Source organism: Rutidosis leptorrhynchoides, chromosome 9 (genome assembly GCF_046630445.1).
Source record: "Rutidosis leptorrhynchoides isolate AG116_Rl617_1_P2 chromosome 9, CSIRO_AGI_Rlap_v1, whole genome shotgun sequence".
Lineage (NCBI taxonomy): Eukaryota > Viridiplantae > Streptophyta > Magnoliopsida > Asterales > Asteraceae > Rutidosis > Rutidosis leptorrhynchoides.
The window spans coordinates 295,629,424-295,653,252 of record NC_092341.1 but is presented as its reverse complement, the minus strand read 5'-3'; positions in this window follow the sequence as shown (position 1 = coordinate 295,653,252).

Sequence of the window (23,829 nt, the reverse complement as noted above, 5' to 3'; positions counted from 1 at the left end):
CGGCGAAGTGTGATGTCTACGGACCAGGGGTTAACAGAACGAAAGGAACAAATGGTGTCGGAACGAGTAATGGCGGAGCAAGTAGTGTCGGAGCAAGTTATGCCAATGTAGTTTGTTATAAATGTGGAAAACCGGGCCACATTATTAGAAATTGCCCGAACCAGGAGAACACGAATGGACAAGGCCGCGGAAGAGTTTTTAATATTAATGCGGCAGAGGCACAGGAAGACCCGGAGCTTGTTACGGGTACGTTTCTTATTGACAATAAATCTGCTTACGTTTTATTTGATTCGGGTGCGGATAGAAGCTATATGAGTAGAGATTTTTGTGCTAAATTAAGTTGTCCATTGACGCCTTTGGATAGTAAATTTTTACTCGAATTAGCAAATGGTAAATTAATTTCAGCAGATAATATATGTCGGAATCGAGAAATTAAACTGTTAGCGAAACATTTAAGATTGATTTGATACCAGTAGAGTTAGGGAGTTTTGATGTGATAATCGGTATGGACTGGTTGAAAGAAGTGAAAGCCGAGATCGTTTGTTACAAAAATGCAATTCGCATTATACGAGAAAAAGGAAAACCCTTAATGGTGTACGGAGAAAAGGGCAACACGAAGCTACATCTTATTAGTAATTTGAAGGCACCAAAACTAATAAGAAAAGGTTGCTATGCTGTTCTAGCACACGTTGAGAAAGTACAAACTGAAGAAAAGAGCATCAATGATGTTCCCATTGCAAAAGAATTTCCCGATGTATTTCCGAAAGAATTACCGGGATTACCCCCACATCGATCCGTTGAATTTCAAATAGATCTTGTACCAGGAGCTGCACCAATAGCTCGTGCTCCTTACAGACTCGCACCCAGCGAGATGAAAGAACTGCAAAGCCAATTACAAGAACTTTTAGAGCGTGGTTTCATTCGACCAAGCACATCACCGTGGGGAGCTCCTGTTTTGTTTGTCAAGAAGAAAGATGGTACATTCAGGTTGTGTATCGACTACCGAGAGTTGAACAAACTTACCATCAAGAACCGCTACCCACTACCGAGAATTGACGACTTATTCGATCAACTACAAGGCTCATCTGTTTATTCAAAGATTGACTTACGTTCCGGGTATCATCAAATGCGGGTGAAAGAAGATGATATTCCAAAGACTGCTTTCAGAACACATTACGGTCATTACGAGTTTATGGTCATGCCGTTTGGTTTAACTAATGCACCAGCTGTGTTCATGGACCTTATGAACCGAGTGTGTGGACCATACCTTGACAAGTTTGTCATTGTTTTCATTGATGACATACTTATTTACTCAAAGAATGACCAAGAACACGGTGAACATTTGAGAAAGGTGTTAGAAGTATTGAGGAAGGAAGAATTGTACGCTAAGTTTTCAAAGTGCGCATTTTGGTTGGAAGAAGTTCAATTCCTCGGTCACATAGTGAACAAAGAAGGTATTAAGGTGGATCCGGTAAAGATAGAAACTGTTGAAAAGTGGGAAACCCCGAAAACTCTGAAACACATACGCCAATTTTTAGGACTAGCTGGTTACTACAGAAGGTTCATCCAAGACTTTTCCAGAATAGCAAAACCCTTAACTGCATTAACGCATAAAGGGAAGAAATTTGAATGGAATGATGAACAAGAGAAAGCGTTTCAGTTATTGAAGAAAAAGCTAACTACGGCACCTATATTGTCATTGCCTGAAGGGAATGATGATTTTGTGATTTATTGTGATGCATCAAAGCAAGGTCTCGGTTGTGTATTAATGCAACGAACGAAGGTGATTGCTTATGCGTCTAGACAATTGAAGATTCACGAACAAAATTATACGACGCATGATTTGGAATTAGGCGCGGTTGTTTTTGCATTAAAGACTTGGTGGCACTACTTATATGGGGTCAAAAGTATTATATATACCGACCACAAAAGTCTTCAACACATATTTAATCAGAAACAACTGAATATGAGGCAGCGTAGGTGGATTGAATTATTGAATGATTATGACTTTGAGATTCGTTACCACCTGGGGAAGGCAAATGTGGTAGCCGATGCCTTGAGCAGGAAGGACAGAGAACCCATTCGAGTAAAATCTATGAATATAATGATTCATAATAACATTACTACTCAAATAAAGGAGGCGCAACAAGGAGTTTTAAAAGAGGGAAATTTAAAGGATGAAATACCCAAAGGATCGGAGAAGCATCTTAATATTCAGGAAGACGAAACCCGGTATAGGGCTGAAAGGATTTGGGTACCAAAATTTGGAGATATGAGAGAAATGGTACTTAGAGAAGCTCATAAAACCAGATACTCAATACATCCTGGAACGGGGAAGATGTACAAGGATCTCAAGAAACATTTTTGGTGGCCGGGTATGAAAGCCGATGTTGCTAAATACGTAGGAGAATGTTTGACGTGTTCTAAGGTCAAAGCTGAGCATCAGAAACCATCAGGTCTACTTCAACAACCCGAAATCCCGGAATGGAAATGGGAAAACATTACCATGGATTTCATCACTAAATTGCCAAGGACTGCAAGTGGTTTTGATACTATTTGGGTAATAGTTGATCGTCTCACCAAATCAGCACACTTCCTACCAATAAGAGAAGATGACAAGATGGAGAAGTTAGCACGACTGTATTTGAAGGAAGTCGTCTCCAGACATGGAATACCAATCTCTATTATCTCTGATAGGGATGGCAGATTTATTTCAAGATTCTGGCAGACATTACAGCAAGCATTAGGAACTCGTCTAGACATGAGTACTGCCTATCATCCACAAACTGATGGGCAGAGCGAAAGGACGATACAAACACTTGAAGACATGCTACGAGCATGTGTTATTGATTTCGGAAACAGTTGGGATCGACATCTACCGTTAGCAGAATTTTCCTACAACAACAGCTACCATTCAAGCATTGAGATGGCGCCGTTTGAAGCACTTTATGGTAGAAAGTGCAGGTCTCCAATTTGTTGGAGTGAAGTGGGGGATAGACAGATTACGGGTCCGGAGATTATACAAGAAACTACCGAGAAGATCATCCAAATTCAACAACGGTTGAAAACCGCCAAAGTCGACAAAAGAGCTACGCTGACATTAAAAAAAAGATATAGAATTTGAAATTGGAGAGATGGTCATGCTTAAAGTTGCACCTTGGAAAGGCGTTGTTCGATTTGGTAAACGAGGGAAATTAAATCCAAGGTATATTGGACCATTCAAGATTATTGATCGTGTCGGACCAGTAGCTTACCGACTTGAGTTACCTCAACAACTCGCGGCTGTACATAACACTTTCCACGTCTAGAATTTGAAGAAATGTCTTGCTAAAGAAGATCTCACTATTTCGTTAGATGAAATCCAAATCAACGAAAAACTTCAATTCATCGAAGAACCCGTCGAAATAATGGATCGTGAGGTTAAAAGACTTAAGCAAAAAAAGATACCAATTGTTAAGGTTCGATGGAATGCTCGTAGAGGACCCGAGTTCACCTGGGAGCGTGAAGATCAGATGAAGAAGAAATACCCGCATCTATTTCCAGAAGATTCGTCAACACCTTCAACAGCTTAAAATTTCGGGACGAAATTTATTTAACGGGTAGGTACTGTAGTGACCCGAACTTTTCCATGTTTATATATATTAATTGAGATTGATATTTACATGATTAAATGTTTCCAACATGTTAAGCAATCAAACTTGTTAAGACTTGATTAATTGAAATATGTTTCATATAGACAATTGACCACCCAAGTTGACCGGTGATTCACGAACGTTAAAACTTGTAAAAACTATATGATGACATATATATGGATATATATATATATAGTTAACATGATACTATGATAAGTAAATATATCATTAAGTATATTAACAATGAACTACATATGTAAAAACAAGACTACTAACTTAATGATTTTTAAACGAGACATATATGTAACGATTATCGTTGTAAAGACATTTAATGTATATATATCATATTAAGAGATATTCATACATGATAATATCATGATAATATAATAATTTAAAATCTCATTTGATATTATAAACATTGGGTTAACAACATTTAACAAGATCGTTAACCTAAAGGTTTCAAAACAACACTTACATGTAACGACTAACGATGACTTAACGACTCAGTTAAAATGTATATACATGTAGTATTTTAATATGTATTTATACACTTTTGAAAGACTTCAATACACTTATCAAAATACTTCTACTTAACAAAAATGCTTACAATTACATCCTCGTTCAGTTTCATCAACAATTCTACTCGTATGCACCCGTATTCGTACTCGTACAATACACAGCTTTTAGATGTATGTACTATTGGTATATACACTCCAATGATCAGCTCTTAGCAGCCCATGTGAGTCACCTAACACATGTGGGAACCATCATTTGGCAACTAGCATGAAATATCTCATAAAATTACAAAAATATGAGTAATCATTCATGACTTATTTACATGAAAACAAAATTACATATCCTTTATATCTAATCCATACACCAACGACCAAAAACACCTACAAACACTTTCATTCTTCAATTTTCTTCATCTAATTGATCTCTCTCAAGTTCTATCTTCAAGTTCTAAGTGTTCTTCATAAATTCCAAAAGTTCTAGTTTCATAAAATCAAGAATACTTTCAAGTTTGCTAGCTCACTTCCAATCTTGTAAGGTGATCATCCAACCTCAAGAAATCTTTGTTTCTTACAGTAGGTTATCATTCTAATACAAGGTAATAATCATATTCAAACTTTGGTTCAATTTCTATAACTATAACAATCTTATTTCAAGTGATGATCTTACTTGAACTTGTTTTCGTGTCATGATTCTGCTTCAAGAACTTCGAGCCATCCAAGGATCCATTGAAGCTAGATCCATTTTTCTCTTTTCCATTAGGTTTATCCAAGGAACTTAAGGTAGTAATGATGTTCATAAAATCATTCGATTCATACATATAAAGCTATCTTATTCGAAAGGTTTAAACTTGTAATCACTAGAACATAATTTAGTTAATTCTAAACTTGTTCGCAAACAAAAGTTAATCCTTCTAACTTGACTTTTAAAATCAACTAAACACATGTTCTATATCTATATGATATGCTAACTTAATGATTTAAAACCCGGAAACACGAAAAACACCGTAAAACCGGATTTACGCCGTCGTAGTAACACCGCGGGCTGTTTTGGGTTAGTTAATTAAAAACTATGATAAACTTTGATTTAAAAGTTGTTATTCTGAGAAAATGATTTTTATTATGAACATGAAACTATATCAAAAAATTATGGTTAAACTCAAAGTGGAAGTATGTTTTCTAAAATGGTCATCTACACGTCGTTCTTTCGACTGAAATGACTACCTTTACAAAAACGGCTTGTAACTTATTTTTCTGACTATAAACCTATACTTTTTCTATTTAGATTCATAAAATAGAGTTCAATATGAAACCATAGCAATTTGATTCACTCAAAACGGATTTAAAATGAAGAAGTTATGGGTAAAACAAGATTGGATAATTTTTCTCATTTTAGCTACGTGAAAATTGGTAACAAATCTATTCCAACCATAACTTAATCAACTTGTATTGTATATTATGTAATCTTGAGATACCATAGACACGTATACAATGTTTCGACCTATCATGTCGACACATCTATATATATTTCGGAACAACCATAGACACTCTATATGTGAATGTTGGAGTTAGCTATACAGGGTTGAGGTTGATTCCAAAATATATATAGTTTGAGTTGTGATCAATACTGAGATACGTATACACTGGGTCGTGGATTGATTCAAGATAATATTTATTGATTTATTTCTGTACATCTAACTGTGGACAACTAGTTGTAGGTTACTAACGAGGACAGCTGACTTAATAAACTTAAAACATCAAAATATATTAAAAGTGTTGTAAATATATTTTGAACATACTTTGATATATATGTATATACTGTTATAGGTTTGTGAATCAACCAGTGGCCAAGTCTTACTTCCCGACGAAGTAAAAATCTGTGAAAGTGAGTTATAGTCCCACTTTTAAAATCTAATATTTTTGGGATGAGAATACATGCAGGTTTTATAAATGATTTACAAAATAGACACAAGTACGTAAAACTACATTCTATGGTTGAATTATCGAAATCGAATATGCCCCTTTTTATTAAGTCTGGTAATCTAAGAATTAGGGAACAGACACCCTAATTGACGCGAATCCTAAAGATAGATCTATTGGGCCTAACAAACCCCATCCAAAGTACCGGATGCTTTAGTACTTCGAAATTTATATCATATCCGAAGGGTGTCCCGGAATGATGGGGATATTCTTATATATGCATCTTGTTAATGTCGGTTACCAGGTGTTCACCATATGAATGATTTTTATCTCTATGTATGGGATGTGTATTGAAATATGAAATCTTGTGGTCTATTATTATGATTTGATATATATAGGTTAATCCTATAACTCACCAACATTTTTGTTGACGTTTTAAGCATGTTTATTCTCAGGTGATTATTAAGAGCTTCCGCTGTCGCATACTTAAATAAGGACGAGATTTGGAGTCCATGCTTGTATGATATTGTGTAAAAACTGCATTCAACAAACTTATTTTGTTGTAACATATTTGTATTGTAAACCATTATGTAATGGTCGTGTGTAAACAGGATATTTTAGATTATCATTATTTGATAATCTACGTAAAGCTTTTTAAACCTTTATTGATGAAATAAAGGTTATGGTTTGTTTTAAAATGAATGCAGTCTTTGAAAAACGTCTCATATAGAGGTCAAAACCTCGCAACGAAATCAATTAATATGGAACGTTTTTAATCAATAAGAACGGGACATTTCAAATTACTCCCGAATGCTTCAAGCAAGGTACCTAATACATAAGTACACATTCAATACACAACAAGTAGAATTAACCACCTTACTCACTCTTGAGCATTTAATGTCCTAACCGCATTAAATGACTCACACCCACCAAACCGCCCATTAATGGCCATGACTCGTCATAAATCACTAAAAGCAAATGATTAGAGCCTACTATCACCAATTAACACAAACTTAGGGTATTTCATACCCATTTCACCCAATTAGGTCAACCATGACTCATTTGACCCATTTTAACACTTATACCCACAAACTTGGTCAAACTTAACCCCTTAACATGCTTTCATCATTTACAATTGTGTTAGTGACTAGCAACTCAATTTAACACTTACAAAACCCCAATTACATGAACAAACCCTAGGTTAACACCATTTGGGTTTTCTTACATCAAATTAACCCAAATCTACCCACTAAATCCCCAAATGGGTCTTACAAGTCCCAAATGGCAAAACCCTAGCCATAAATTAACTAAAACTCAAAATACGGAGTTAAGACTTACCAACACTATCCACTCGTAGCTAAGAACGAGGAGAACAACTTTAATTCTTGCTCCAAAGATCAACTCTAAATTCTTCACTCTCAAATCTCACTTTGAATCTAAGTGGGTTTGGTGTTTTGAGAGAAAAATGGAAAAAAAAAATGGAAAAGAAATGAATTAAGTGGATAAGATTTGGGGTTATATGGCTGGTCACACGTGTAAATTACCAATTTGGCCCTTAAAACCCCTTAAATGAGCTAAATCCGGAATTAGCCTCGCAGGACTGCCGCAGCGCGGCCCAATTCATCGCGGCGCGACATATAAAGGAAAAACCGACCCTTCTTAGCATGCCTCCTGACTCTGGTTTGTTTGAGATGCCGCGGCACGGCAAAGGTCATCGCGACACGCCATTAGGCGTAGCCTGACCCGTTTCTCAGCAACAAAACTAACGATTAATTATTGACTCGTAGGCTTCGTTCTCGCTTCCTATGCACGTCTAAACTTCATCTTTAAGTCTCACATGACTTAACACTATCAAAACCCATGTATAGACTTATGCATGCATACATTCTCAAATATATATACATATACGTTTATACACAACTAACACTTTAATTTATTTTTCATAGAATCGAACGAGTTATAAGCGGACTAACGATTAAATATGCACCTTTAGACATGTACGGGAAAATGGGATGTTACAACTCTCCCCCACTTGAATCGGAGCGCGTCCTCACGATCCAAGCCGCATGACAAGCCGGAAGATAAAGCAAAACAAAATCTTCGGATTCCCACATAAATTCGGAACCCTTTCGATGTCGCCATTGCACTTTGAAAGTTCTAACTTCCTTGTTTCGCAACATCTTAACCTTCTCATGAAGAATTGTAATCGGCTCTTCAACATACGCTAATTTGTTGTTCAACGCAATCTCATCTAACGGCACCCAAGTCGAGTCATCCGCAAGACACTTACGGAGATGGGAAACATGAAACATATTATGAATCCCCGCAAGCTCTTCGGGCAACTCTAGTCTATAAGCAACCTCACCAACGCGTGCCAAAACCTTGAAAGGACCAATAAACTGAGGAGCTAACTTTCCTCGCTTTCAAAACCGGATAACACCCTTCCATGGAGAAACCTTAAGCATCACCATGTCACCTTCTTGAAATTCGATCCTTCATCTACCTTTATCGGCATAAGATTTTTTTCTATCTTGCGCCGCCTTAAGTCCAGCCCGAATCATCTCAATCTTACTATTTGTCTCTAGGACCAAATCCGTACTCCCGATTTCTCGTTGTCCCACTTCACCCCAACAAATAGGAGTTCGACACCTACGCCCATAAAGCATCTCATAAGGTGGCATTCCAATACTAGTGTGGTAACTATTATTGTACGAGAATTCCACCAATGGTAAGTGCTCGTTCCAACTTCTACCAAAATCAATAATACACGCCCTTAACATATCCTTCAACGTTTGGTTCGTACGATCGGTTTGACCGCCCGTTTGAGGATGATACGCCGTGCTCATTTTCAATTGAGTACCCATATCTTCATGAAACTTATTCCAAAACTGAGACGTGAAATGAGTATCTCGATCCGAAACTATAGATATAGGAACCCCATGTCTCGATATCACCTCCTTGATAAACAACTTGGACAAAGTCTCCGACGATATCGTTTCCCGAATGGGAAGAAACAAAGCACTCTTCGTCAATCGATCAACTATCACCCAAATCGTATCATATTGGGTTCTCGCCGTCTTTGGTAACTTTGTAATGAAGTCCATGGTAATGTGCTCCCATTTCCACTTCGGGACTTCCAACGGTTGTAACTTACCGTACGGCTTTTGGTGTTCGGCTTTAACTTGCAAACATGTGACGCATTGTTCAACATACTTAACAACATCACGTTTCATGCCCGACCACCAAAACTCCTTCTTTAAATCAAGGTACATTTTCGTCGCGCTCGGATGAATGGAATACTTTGACTTATGTGCTTCATCAAGTAGCACCCGTCGGTAATCACCCATCTTAGGCACCCACACTCTTCCTTGAAAAGACAAAAAACCATGCGTGCCTAAAGTAATGAACTTCGTTTGCCCCACGATTCGTTCCTCACGCTTGTTGTGAACATACGCTTCTATTAGAATCTCACCAAGCTTTACAAGGAAATCGTTAGTAATGATCATGCGTAACGATCCTACTCGTATTGTCGGATGTTGACTCTTTCGACTTAGTGCATCCGCGACCACGTTCGCCTTCCCCGGATAATAAAGTATTTCACAATCATAATCCTTTACCACATCCATCCAACTACGTTGACGATAATTCAAATCTCGTTGATCAAAGAGATGTTTCAAACTCTTATGATCCGAATAAATCGTACACTTGACACCATACAAGTAGTGGCGCCAAATTTTCAACGCATGTACCACCGCCGCTAATTCAAGATCATGAGTCGGGTATCTCTTTTCGTGTTCCTTTAATTGTCGAGAGGCGTATGCGATGACTTTACCCCTTTGCATTAGAACACACTCGAGCCCATTTAAAGAAGCATCACAATAAACCGTCATGTCTTCTACCCCTTCCGGAAACACTAACACCGGAGCTTGACACAACTTCTCTTTTAACAATTGAAAAGCAATTTCTTGCTCGTTCTCCCAATTAAATCTCGTGTTCTTCCTCGTCAACTTCGTCAATGGAGAAGCAATCTTAGAAAAGTCTTGGATAAACCGACAATAATAACCGGCCAATTCGAGAAAACTTCGGATTTCCGTAGGCGTAGTCGGTCATCCCCAAATCTTCACCGTCTCTATCTTCCCCGGATCTACTTGAATACCATCTTTGTTCACAATGCGGCCAAGGAATTGAACTTCCCTTAGCCAAAATTCACAATTGGAGAATTTAGCATACAACTTCTCCTTCCGCAACGTCTTCAACACTTCACGCAAATGGTGTTCATGTTCCTTCATACTCTTAGAATAAACAAGTATGTTGTCAATGAACACGATTACCGACTTGTCCAACATAGGTTGGAACACTAAATTCATTAGATCCATGAATGACGCCGGTGCATTCGTGAGACCAAAAGGCATAACTACAAACTCAAAATGCCCATAACGAGTTCGGAAAGCCGTTTTCTCTATGTCTTCCTCACGGACCCGCACTTGGTGATAGCCGGACCATAAGTCAATCTTAGAAAAATACGTTTCACCTTGGAGTTGGTCAAACAAATCGTCAATCCGAGGCAATGGATAACGATTTTTGATCGTCACTTTGTTCAACTCCTGATAATCGATGCACATCCGCATACTACCATCCTTCTTCTTCACAAATAAAACCGGAGCACCCCATGGCGAGGAACTCGGTCGAATAAAACCCTTTTCAAGCAACTCTTGGGTTTGATTTAACAACTCTTGCATTTTCATCGGTGCTAAACGATAAGGAGTCTTAACAATGGGGGTAGCCCCCGGAACCAAGTCAATGCGAAATTTAACTTGTCTTTCCGCCGGAACACCCGGTAACTCATCCGAAAAAACGTCTTCAAATTCGTTAACCACCGAAATTTCACGAATGGGTGGTGGCTCATCATGTGTATCAACTACATGGGCAAGAAAAGTCATGCCACCACTAACAAGGAAATGACGTGCCCATGCATAAGTGCATATCGGCACAAGTCTTCTTCGCTTATCACCATGAATAATCAACTCTCCCCCACTTGGGGTCTTGACACGAATGAACTTATCATGGCATGCAATATCGGCTCTATAACGATCGAGCCAATCCATGCCAACAACAATATCAAACTCACCCAAGGTCATCGGAATGAGATCAATTTTAAACGTTTCGGTACCAAACACAACATTCAATCTTTACACACATCAACCCCTAGCACCGTCTTGCCATCCGCTATTTCGACTTCTACCGAGTGACTTAACTTAGCTAGCGGTTTGTTAAGCTTAGATACAAATCGAGGCGACACAAAAGACAAATTAGCAACGCTATCAAATAATATCCTTGCAGGATTAGAGTTAACCATGAAAGTACCTGAGACAACTTCGTTAGATTGCTTGGCTTCATCATTCATCATCAAGTAATTTCGTCCTTTAGTCGTACCCGCCACTTTCTCTAACCTCTTAACATGATCACCCCGCAAATTGGGACACTCCTTCCTTCGGTGCCCTTCCTTACCACAATTAAAACAAGTGAGCTTGGTTGTGGACGATGGTTTCGGGCACTCACAAGCCATGTGCCCCCTTTGCCTACAATTGTAGCAAGAATAAGTAAAATCTCCGGAAGCACCCTTTTTCACGCTACCAACACTCTCGGAGCCCCTCTTGTGTTTCTTGTTAGAAAAGTTTGAATGACTAGTGGGTTCAAACTTCTTTTTGCCTAAGGTAAAGCCACTCTTTCTCAAGATGAGCGACTCGAAACCTTTGGCCATATCAAACAACTCATCAAAACTCTTCACCACGTTCACACTAATCTTTTCTTGATAATTATCATTCAAGATTCGATAGAAGTCTTCCTTCAACATCTTATCATTCCCCACATACTCCGGGTAAAGTTGGGTTTTTGACAAGAAAACAGATTTGAGAGTGTTCAAATCCATCGACCCTTGACTCAAGGAACGCAACTCGTCCTTAACTCTAGTAAGATCGGCCGAAATTTGGTACTCTTGGAAAAACTCTGACTTAAACTCGTCCCAAGTAAAATCCATACATTGTTCTTCACCATAAACTTGGATTTTCGCATCCCACCACAACTTCGCGTCACCCCTCAACATGCTACAACCATACCTTGTCTTTTTATCAAGAGGGCACTCACAAATACGAAAAGCCCCCTCCATATGGGAGATCCATCGGGCACTCTTAAGTGGATCCCGTTAGCCCTCAAAAGTGGGAGGTTGAGCATCTTTGAAATTCTTATAGAAAAAGTCTCGTCTTCCAACATTGTCCTCTTGAAGGACAACTTTAATTTGCTCCTTTACTACGTTGACTAATTGCTCGTCAATCGTATCTAGAAACATCTTCTTAATATCTTCTAGGAAAGACGCATGATGACTTTTCAAAATGTCCTCAACCTTGGCCGTGAATTCGGGGTCCTCGCTCGTGCCCCCATTTTCGGTGTCGTGTCTGTTTCTCATCTTCATTCTATAAAACGGAAGAGATTAAACAACGAAACAAAGGACTTGACACATATATACACATATACATCGTACCGCCCCATCTTGCTCAACAATCGTCGTACATAGCTTGTTTGACACGATTTGCACCCGTAATAATTGTAGCTAGTCATTACCACACGAGCACATCGCATTAACTCACTAGTACAACGTCCATCTCGCATGATGATTGCAATTACCATACAAAACAAATAGCGCAAGGTTAGTTCACATAAACCTAAGCACTAACCAAACCCGATCTGACCTGAAGTCCTACAAGTCCCGCATAAAGCGCACACACAATAAAGACTAAGTCTAGGCACCTATCTCAAGTCGCCTAAATCCCTTAGACCATGCTCTGATACCACTTGAAACAACCCAACCCGTATTACATACGATAATTTTTTTTTAAAGGTAATACACATTTACGCGCCATTTAAACGGTTACATATAATACAATAAACAATACCACAAGTTAAATGTTTACAAACGGCACGAAGGCCCTTAACAATTGTATTACAAGTTTGACCCATTCAAAAATGATAGTTTTAATCTAAACAACACTTCGAGCATGGTTTGGGGCTAAACTACCCAAAACACTAAGCCAACTTCAAAAGCTTCACAATAATCCAACACGGGGAACTAGTATCCAACAACCCCCTTTCCCTTGTCCGCACCTGCATCTAAAAAGATAAACAACGAGAGGGGTAAGCTAATGCTTAGTGAGTGCAACAATTATACGATTACATATACAACCTACTTACTTGCAATCACTTACGCATTTACCGCATACATGATAGCAATGTAATTAATCATACTATCGCAAGTATAATACCAAACCTTCGATCACACAAGCTAGCATAACAAAGCATATAACCCGTACAATATAATATGCTACAATACAACACACAACCATAGTTAACTAATCGACGAGGGAACGGTATTTAAAAATCGTCGGAGTTCCTAACAACCATTAGTGCACTTAACACGTCGTACACTAACCCCACGGGTGGCATCTTAACACGTCGATACTTCACCCCGGGTGGTGCCTTAACACGTCGACACTTCACCCCGAGTGGTGTCTTAACACGTCAACACTTCACTCGTTACATTTCTCAGAGTGGCATCTTAACACGTCGATGCTTCACTCCCGAGTGGTGTCTTAACACGTCGACACTTCACTCGCCATGTGAGAAGTGGTGTCTTAACACATCGACATTTCACAACTCATACTACACAAATAAATACATCATATATGCACGCATATAATTATTTCACTCACCTTATCACGTCGGTGGTGATTAATTACTCCCGAATGCTTCAAGCAAGGTACCTAATACATAAGTACACATTCAATACACAACAAGTGGAATTATCCACCTTACTCACTCTTGAGCATTTAATGTCCTAACCGCATTAAATGACTCACACCCACCAAACCGCCCATTAATGGCCATGACTCGTCATAAATCACTAAAAGCTAGTGATTAGAGCCTACTATCACCAATTAACACAAACTTAGGGTATTTCATACCCATTTCACCCAATTAGGTCAAGCATGACTCATTTGACCCATTTTAACACTTATACCCACAAACTTTGTCAAACTTAACCCCTTAACATGCTTTCATCATTTACAAGTGTGTTAGTGACTAGCAACTCAATTTAACACTTACAAAACCCCAATTACATGAACAAACCCTAGGTTAACACCATTTGGGTTTTCTTACATCAAATTAACCTAAAACCACCCATTAAATCCCCAAATGGGTCTTACAAGTCCCAAATGGTCAAACCCTAGCCATAAATTAACTAAAACTCAAAATACGGAGTTAAGACTTACCTACATTATCCACTCGTAGCTAAGAACGAGGAGAACAACTTTAATTCTTGCTCCAAAGATCAACTCTAAATTCTTCACTCTCAAATCTCACTTTGAATCTAAGTGGGTTTGGTGTTTTGAGAGAAAAATGGAGAAGAAAATGGAAAAGAAATGAATTAAGTGGATAAGATTTGGGGTCATATGGCTGGTCACACGTGTAAATTACCAATTTGCCCCTTAAAACCCCTTAAATGAGCTAAATCCAGAATCAGCCTCGCAGGACTACCGCGACATGGCCCAATTCGTCGCGGCGCGACATATAAAGGAAAAACCGACCCTTCTTAGCATGCCTCCTGACTATGGTTTGCTTGAGATGCCGCGGCGCGGCAAAGGTCATCGAGGCGCGCCATTACGCGTGGATTGACCCGTTTCTCAGCAACAAAACTAACGATTAATTATTGACTCGTACGCTTCGTTCTCGCTTCCTATACACGTCTAAACTTCATCTTTAAGTCTCACATGACTTAACACTATCAAAACCCATGTATAGACTTATGCATGCATACATTCTCAAATATATATACATATACATTTATACACAACTAACACTTTAATTTATTTTTCATAGAATCGAACGAGTTATAAGCGGACTAATGATTAAATATGTACCTTTAGACATGTACGGGAAAATGGTATGTTACTGTTCAGTATTATCTGTCATTCAGAAGTGAGAAACAAACGCGTTAAATGATGAATGGTTCAGCATCCAACGCTGAACCATTCCATTAAGAGGTAATCGAACGCACCCTTAACCACCTTCGCGATCATATGCCACACACACGTGTGAGGAGGAAACCCAAATCAACAATAACCCAGACAATACGGTTGAAGGTTGAGAAAACTCCCTCCGAGAAGCTAATTGTTCGCAGTACCAATTAGATCCCGACCCTTGAAATCGACAATGCGCTCACTCGTCGAGGATAAACAAGCCGTCCGCACATATAATAATCAGACAATACCTAGGTGGTGTACACACTAACTATTTAATTATAATTTTAAATCAATATAATATAAAATTATATTATACGGAGTATAATAATAACTATATACACAATATATAAAATCGTAGTTGTTCTAAAAAATAAGTATATATATATATATATATATATATATATATATATATATATATATATATATATATATATATATATATATATATATATATATATATATATATAGTCAAAAGTTCAAACGAGAATAAAAACAGGCGAGAACTGCGAGAACCATTAAATTATAAGGACTTTCACATGTGAGTAGGTTGAATCACATATAAATGTTAATAGAGAGTAAAATAGAACAAAAAATAGTTTGAAAAAACAATAATTTAACTATATATTTAAATATATAATTTCTCGCTCACATGTGCATATGCGTTTGTGTAACATGCGAACATTTTATATAATTCACAATTGAACACATAATTCGTGATTGTAAATATATTTTTTCCAATGATATGAATATTCGATAACAGTTATATGAAATTTGTTGAATATAAATGCATATAAACCATGTAATTAAAAAGTTTTCGCAGTTCTCATCTTTTTTGTGATACTCGTTTGAATCTGCATATATATATATATATATATATATATATATATATATATATATATATATATATATATATATATATATATATATATATATATATATATATATATATATATATATATATATATATATATATATATGGTCATCATCAAGAGGGAAACACTTTTTTGAGGGAAAAGAGGAAGTAAATTTCGTTTTTATTTTTTCGTGTTTTCAAATAAATGATAATATGCATCATGAGTAATGTTTTAATTAGAGTTTTTTTTCATCGTTTTATTTCTTCTTAAGTGAAGATTTCTTTCTTCATAATTTAACCTGATTTAGAGTTTAGGGTTTAATGTTTTGGGTTTAGTCCCTAAACCCAAACTCGTTCATGTTAAAAATTTAATCTAAACCGTTATTTATAAAGCCTAAACCCTAATTTCTAGACCTTAAACTCTGATTTCTGAAACCTAATTTCTAAACCCTAATTTCTATACCCTTAAAAAAACTCGAATTAAAACATTACTCATGATGCATGTTATCATTTATTTCTTCGAGCGTTTCCCGCCAAAATAATAACATTAATTACAAAGTGTCTTTCTTAAATGTTCATATTTTATGTGATCTTAATGTTTGAAAAAAAATTCCAAAAACAAAAAAAAAAGTTACTTCCGCCCCAAAAAGTGCTTCCTCTTTTGATTAAAATGTAATATATATATATATATATATATATATATATATATATATATATATATATATATATATATATATATATATATATATATATATATATATATATATATATATATATATATACATACATATATATATGGTCATCATCAAGAGGGAAGCACTTTTTTGAGGGAAAATAGGAAGTAAATTTCGTTTTTATTTTTTCGTGTTTTCAAATAAATGATAATATGCATCATGAGTAATGTTTTAATTAGAGTTTTTTTTTTCATCGTTTTATTTCTTCTTAAGTGAAGATTTCTTTCTTCATAATTTAACCTGATTTAGAGTTTAGGGTTTAATGTTTTGGGTTTAGTCCCTAAACCCAAACTCGTTCATGTTAAAAATTTAATCTAAACCGTTATTTATAAAGCCTAAACCCTAATTTCTAGACCCTAAACTCTGATTTCTGAAACCTAATTTCTAAACCCTAATTTCTATACCCTTAAAAAAACTCGAATTAAAACATTACTCATGATGCATGTTATCATTTATTTCTTCGAGCGTTTCCCGTCAAAATAATAACATTAATTACAAAGTGTCTTTCTTAAATGTTCATATTTTATGTGATCTTAATGTTTGAAAAAAAATTCCAAAAACAAAAAAAAGTTACTTCCGCCCAAAAAAGTGCTTCCTCTTTTTGATTAAAATGTAATATATATATATATATATATATATATATATATATATATATATATATATATATATATATATATATATACATATATATACATATATATATGGTCATCATCAAGAGGGAAGCACTTTTTTGAGGGAAAAGAGGAAGTAAATTTCGTTTTTATTTTTTCGTGTTTTCAAATAAATGATAATATGCATCATGAGTAATGTTTTAATTAGAGTTTTTTTTCATCATTTTATTTCTTCTTAAGTGAAGATTTCTTTCTTCATAATTTAACCTGATTTAGAGTTTAGGGTTTAATGTTTTGGGTTTAGTCCCTAAACCCAAACTCGTTCATGTTAAAAATTTAATCTAAACCATTATTTATAAAGCCTAAACCCTAATTTCTAGACCCTAAACTCTGATTTCTGAAACCTAATTTCTAAACCCTAATTTCTATACCCTTAAAAAAACTCGAATTAAAACATTACTCATGATGCATGTTATCATTTATTTCTTCGAGCGTTTCCCGCCAAAATAATAACATTAATTACAAAGTGTCTTTCTTAAATGTTCATATTTTATGTGATCTTAATGTTTGAAAAAAAAATTCCAAAAACAAAAAAAAGTTACTTCCGCCCCAAAAAGTGCTTCCTCTTTTGATTAAAATGTGACACCGCCATTTTTTCTAATAAGTTGTGAAGCACTATAATAATTTAACCATTTTCATTAAGATAAACATAATTAATACAAACCCAATGTAACTTGCAACTAACATTAAATTGCTACAAACAAGTGTCACATGACATTACAACAAAATATAATTTTAAATGGGAAAAGACACGTCAGAGTTCTTCATAGTCAAACATAAAATCACCACGTCTGTCTTCTCCACAAAAGCACTATCTACAGAAGCTAACAACCTGTAGGAAAGAGATGGAGGAGAATTAGCATGAAGCTAAGTGAGTGTAAATAACTACAAGCAATAGTACATAATAGAAGTTACACTAATCTTGTCATCAAATATAGCACAAACATCACCTAGAGTGCAGTCTACAAAGACTTTGACGGTCCGGCCGAACCCGCAACCACCAGTTGATTGGACTGGGGCTTACCGAAAGTTCCTCGCACATACCATGTTGTATAAATTATCCACATGCTACGGACGCATCATTTAAACATATACAAACATGGATGTTGACCACCGCATGAGGAATTCAACCCTCAAAATGATCTATCCTACCTATGCTACCACATGAAAGGGACGCACTGTGCTCCAACACACATGGCAACACATAACAATTAGTAATCACAAATCCATAACTAACTAGCAATAGCAGCATGTTAATCTCGACCAATAAGGCAATCATAGAATAACAAGCTACTTTATACTATCCAGTTAGTCCCACGCACTAACTACCAGCAACAGAAGGTTCCAGAGGTCTAATCTTTCTGAGCCTTCTCTTTGTCTTTTTCACCTGAAAAAATAACACAAGTTAGTAAATTTAATCCAAGAATAGTGATGATACTACTATATCAATAACAAAAAGGTCTACGTCCAATGACCCCTTACAAAGCCACATTTTTATTCAATGGAATGGTATTGCACGCACACAGGAATGACATACATAATACATAATCATACCAAAATCACAATCTTAACAGCTATAGGGTACTTACTAAAAATTATACACAAATGCAGCATAATGGCAAGACAACAACACTTAGTAAAGTTTCAACTTCCAAACACCATCGGTCGACTATCAGTTGAAATGTCCCGTTCTTATTGATTAAAAACGTTCCATATTAATTGATTTCGTTGCGAGGTTTTGACCTCTATATGAGACGTTTTTCAAAGACTGCATTCATTTTTAAACAAACCATAACCTTTATTTCATCAATAAAGGTTTAAAAAGCTTTACGTAGATTATCAAATAATGATAATCTAAAATATCCTGTTTACACACGACCATTACATAATGGTTTACAATACAAATATGTTACAACAAAATAAGTTTCTTGAATGCAGTTTTTACACAATATCATACAAGCATGGACTCCAAATCTTGTCCTTATTTAAGTATGCGACAGCGGAAGCTCTTAATAATCACCTGAGAATAAACATGCTTAAAACGTCAACAAAAATGTTGGTGAGTTATAGGTTTAACCTATATATATCAAATCGTAACAATAGACCACAAGATTTCATATTTCAATACACATCCCGTACATAGAGATAAAAATCATTCATATGGTGAACACCTGGTAACCGACATTAACAAGATGCATATAGAAGAATATCCCCATCATTCCGGGACACCCTTCGGATATGATATAAATTTCGAAGTACTAAAGCATCCGGTACTTTGGATGGGGTTTGTTAGGCCCAATAGATCTATCTTTAGGATTCGCGTCAATTAGGGTGTCTGTTCCCTAATTCTTAGATTACCAGACTTAATAAAAAGGGGCATATTCGATTTCGATAATTCAACCATAGAATGTAGTTTCACGTACTTGTGTCTATTTTGTAAATCATTTATAAAACCTGCATGTATTCTCATCCCAAAAATATTAGATTTTAAAAGTGGGACTATAACTCACTTTCACAAATTTTTACTTCGTCGGGAAGTAAGACTTGGCCACTGGTTGATTCACGAACCTATAACAATATATACATATATATCAAAGTATGTTCAAAATATATTTACAACACTTTTAATATATTTTGATGTTTTAAGTTTATTAAGTCAGCTGTCCTCGTTAGTAACCTACAACTAGTTTTCCACAGTTAGATGTACAGAAATAAATCGATAAATATTATCTTGAATCAATCCACGACCCAGTGTATACGTATCTCAGTATTGATCACAACTCAAACTATATATATTTTGGAATCAACCTCAACCCTGTATAGCTAACTCCAACATTCACATATAGAGTGTCTATGGTTGTTCCGAAATATATATAGATGTGTCGACATGATAGGTCGAAACATTGTATACGTGTCTATGGTATCTCAATATTACATAATATATAATACAAGTTGATTAAGTTATGGTTGGAATAGATTTGTTACCAATTTTCACGTAGCTAAAATGAGAAAAATTATCCAATCTTGTTTTACCCATAACTTCTTCATTTTAAATCCGTTTTGAGTGAATCAAATTCCTATGGTTTCATATTGAACTCTATTTTATGAATCTAAACAAAAAAAGTATAGGTTTCTAGTCGGAAAAATAAGTTACAAGTCATTTTTGTAAAGGTAGTCATTTCAGTCGAAAGAACGACGTCTAGATGACCATTTTAGAAAACATACTTCCACTTTGAGTTTAACCATAATTTTTGGATATAGTTTCATGTTCATAATAAAAATCATTTTCTCAGAATAACAACTTTTAAATCAAAGTTTATCATAGTTTTTAATTAACTAACCCAAAACAGCCCGCGGTGTTACTACGACGGCGTAAATCCGGTTTTACGGTGTTTTTCGTGTTTCCAGGTTTTAAATCATTAAGTTAGTATATCATATAGATATAGAACATGTGTTTAGTTGATTTTAAAAGTCAAGTTAGAAGGATTAACTTTTGTTTGCGAACAAGTTTAGAATTAACTAAACTATGTTCTAGTGATTACAAGTTTAAACCTTCGAATAAGATAGCTTTATATGTATGAATCGAATGATGTTATGAACATCATTACTACCTTAAGTTCCTTGGATGAACCTACTGGAAAAGAGAAAAATGGATCTAGCTTCAATGGATCCTTGGATGGCTCAAAGTTCTTGAAGCAAAATCATGACACGAAAACAAGTTCAAGTAAGATCATCACTTGAAATAAGATTGTTATAGTTATAGAAATTGAACCAAAGTTTGAATATGATTATTACCTTGTATTAGAATGATAACCTACTGTAAGAAACAAAGATTTCTTGAGGTTGGATGATCACCTTACAAGATTGGAAGTGAGCTAGCAAACTTGAAAGTATTCTTGATTTTATGAAACTAGAACTTTTGGAATTTATGAAGAACACTTAGAACTTGAAGATAGAACTTGAGAGAGTTCAATTAGATGAAGAAAATTGAAGAATGAAAGTGTTTGTAGGTGTTTTTGGTCGTTGGTGTATGGATTAGATATAAAGGATATGTAATTTTGTTTTCATGTAAATAAGTCATGAATGATTACTCATATTTTTGTAATCTTATGAGATATTTCATGCTAGTTGCCAAATGATGGTTCCCACATGTGTTAGGTGACTCACATGGGCTGCTAAGAGCTGATCATTGGAGTGTATATACCAATAGTACATACATCTAAAAGCTGTGTATTGTACGAGTACGAATACGGGTGCATACGAGTAGAATTGTTGATGAAACTGAACGAGAATGTAATTGTAAGCATTTTTGTTAAGTAGAAGTATTTTGATAAGTGTATTGAAGTCTTTCAAAAGTGTATAAATACATATTAAAACACTACATGTATATACATTTTAACTGAGTCGTTAAGTCATCGTTAGTCGTTACATGTAAGTGTTGTTTTGAAACCTTTAGGTTAACGATCTTGTTAAATGTTGTTAACCCAATGTTTATAATATCAAAAGAGATTTTAAATTATTATATTATCATGATATTATGATGTACGAATATCTCTTAATATGATATATATACATTAAATGTCGTTACAACGATAAACGTTACATATATGTCTCGTTTCAAAATCATTAAGTTAGTAGTCTTGTTTTTACATATGTAGTTCATTGTTAATATAATTAATGATATGTTTACTTATCATAATATCATGTTAACTATATATATAACCATATATATGTCATCATATAGTTTTTTTTACAAGTTTTAACGTTCGTGAATCACCGGTCAACTTGGGTGGTCAATTGTCTATATATAACCTATTTCAATTAATCAAGTCTTAACAAGTTTGATTGCTTAACATGTTGGAAACATTTAATCATGTAAACATCAATCTCAATTAATATATATAAACATGGAAAAGTTCGGGTCACTACAGTACCTACCCGTTAAATAAATTTCGTCCCGAAATTTTAAGCTGTTGAAGGTGTTGACGAATCTTCTGGAAATAGATGCGGGTATTTCTTCTTCATCTGATCTTCATGCTCCCAGGTGAACTCGGGTCCTCTACGAGCATTCCATCGAACCTTAACAATTGGTATCTTGTTTTGCTTAAGTCTTTTAACCTCACGATCCATTATTTCGACGGGTTCTTCGATGAATTGGAGTTTTTCGTTGATTTGGATTTCATCTAACGGAATAGTGAGATCTTCTTTAGCAAAACATTTCTTCAAATTCGAGACGTGGAAAGTGTTATGTACAGCCGCGAGTTGTTGAGGTAACTCAAGTCGGTAAGCTACTGGTCCGACACGATCAATAATCTTGAATGGTCCAATATACCTTGGATTTAATTTCCCTCGTTTACCAAATCGAACAACGCCTTTCCAAGGTGAAACTTTAAGCATGACCATCTCTCCAATTTCAAATTCTATATCTTTTCTTTTAATGTCAGCGTAGCTCTTTTGTCGACTTTGGGCGGTTTTCAACCGTTGTTGAATTTGGATGATCTTCTCGGTAGTTTCTTGTATAATCTCCGGACCCGTAATCTATCTATCCCCCACCTCACTCCAACAAATCGGAGACCTGCACTTTCTACCATAAAGTGCTTCAAACGGCGCCATCTCAATGCTTGAATGGTAGCTGTTGTTGTAGGAAAATTCTGCTAACGGTAGATGTCGATCCCAACTATTTCCGAAATCAATAACACATGCTCGTAGCATGTCTTCAAGCGTTTGTATCGTCCTTTCGCTCTGTCCATCAGTTTGTGGATGATAGGCAGTACTCATGTCTAGACGAGTTCCTAATGCTTGCTGTAATGTCTGCCAGAATCTTGAAATAAATCTGCCATCCCTATCAGAGATAATAGAGATTGGTATTCCATGTCTGGAGACGACTTCCTTCAAATACAGTCGTGCTAACTTCTCCATCTTGTCATCTTCTCTTATTGGTAGGAAGTGTGCTGATTTGGTGAGACGATCAACTATTACCCAAATAGTATCAAAACCACTTGCAGTCCTTGGCAATTTAGTGATGAAATCCATGGTAATGTTTTCCCATTTCCATTCCGGGATTTCGGGTTGTTGAAGTAGACCTGATGGTTTCTGATGCTCAGCTTTGACCTTAGAACACGTCAAACATTCTCCTACGTATTTAGCAACATCGGCTTTCATACCCGGCCACCAAAAATGTTTCTTGAGATCCTTGTACATCTTCCCCGTTCCAGGATGTATTGAGTATCTGGTTTTATGAGCTTCTCTAAGTACCATTTCTCTCATATCTCCAAATTTTGGTACCCAAATCCTTTCAGCCCTATACCGGGTTCCGTCTTCCCGAATATTAAGATGCTTCTCCGATCCTTTGGGTATTTCATCCTTTAAATTTCCCTCTTTTAAAACTCCTTGTTGCGCCTCCTTTATTTGAGTAGTAATGTTATTATGAATC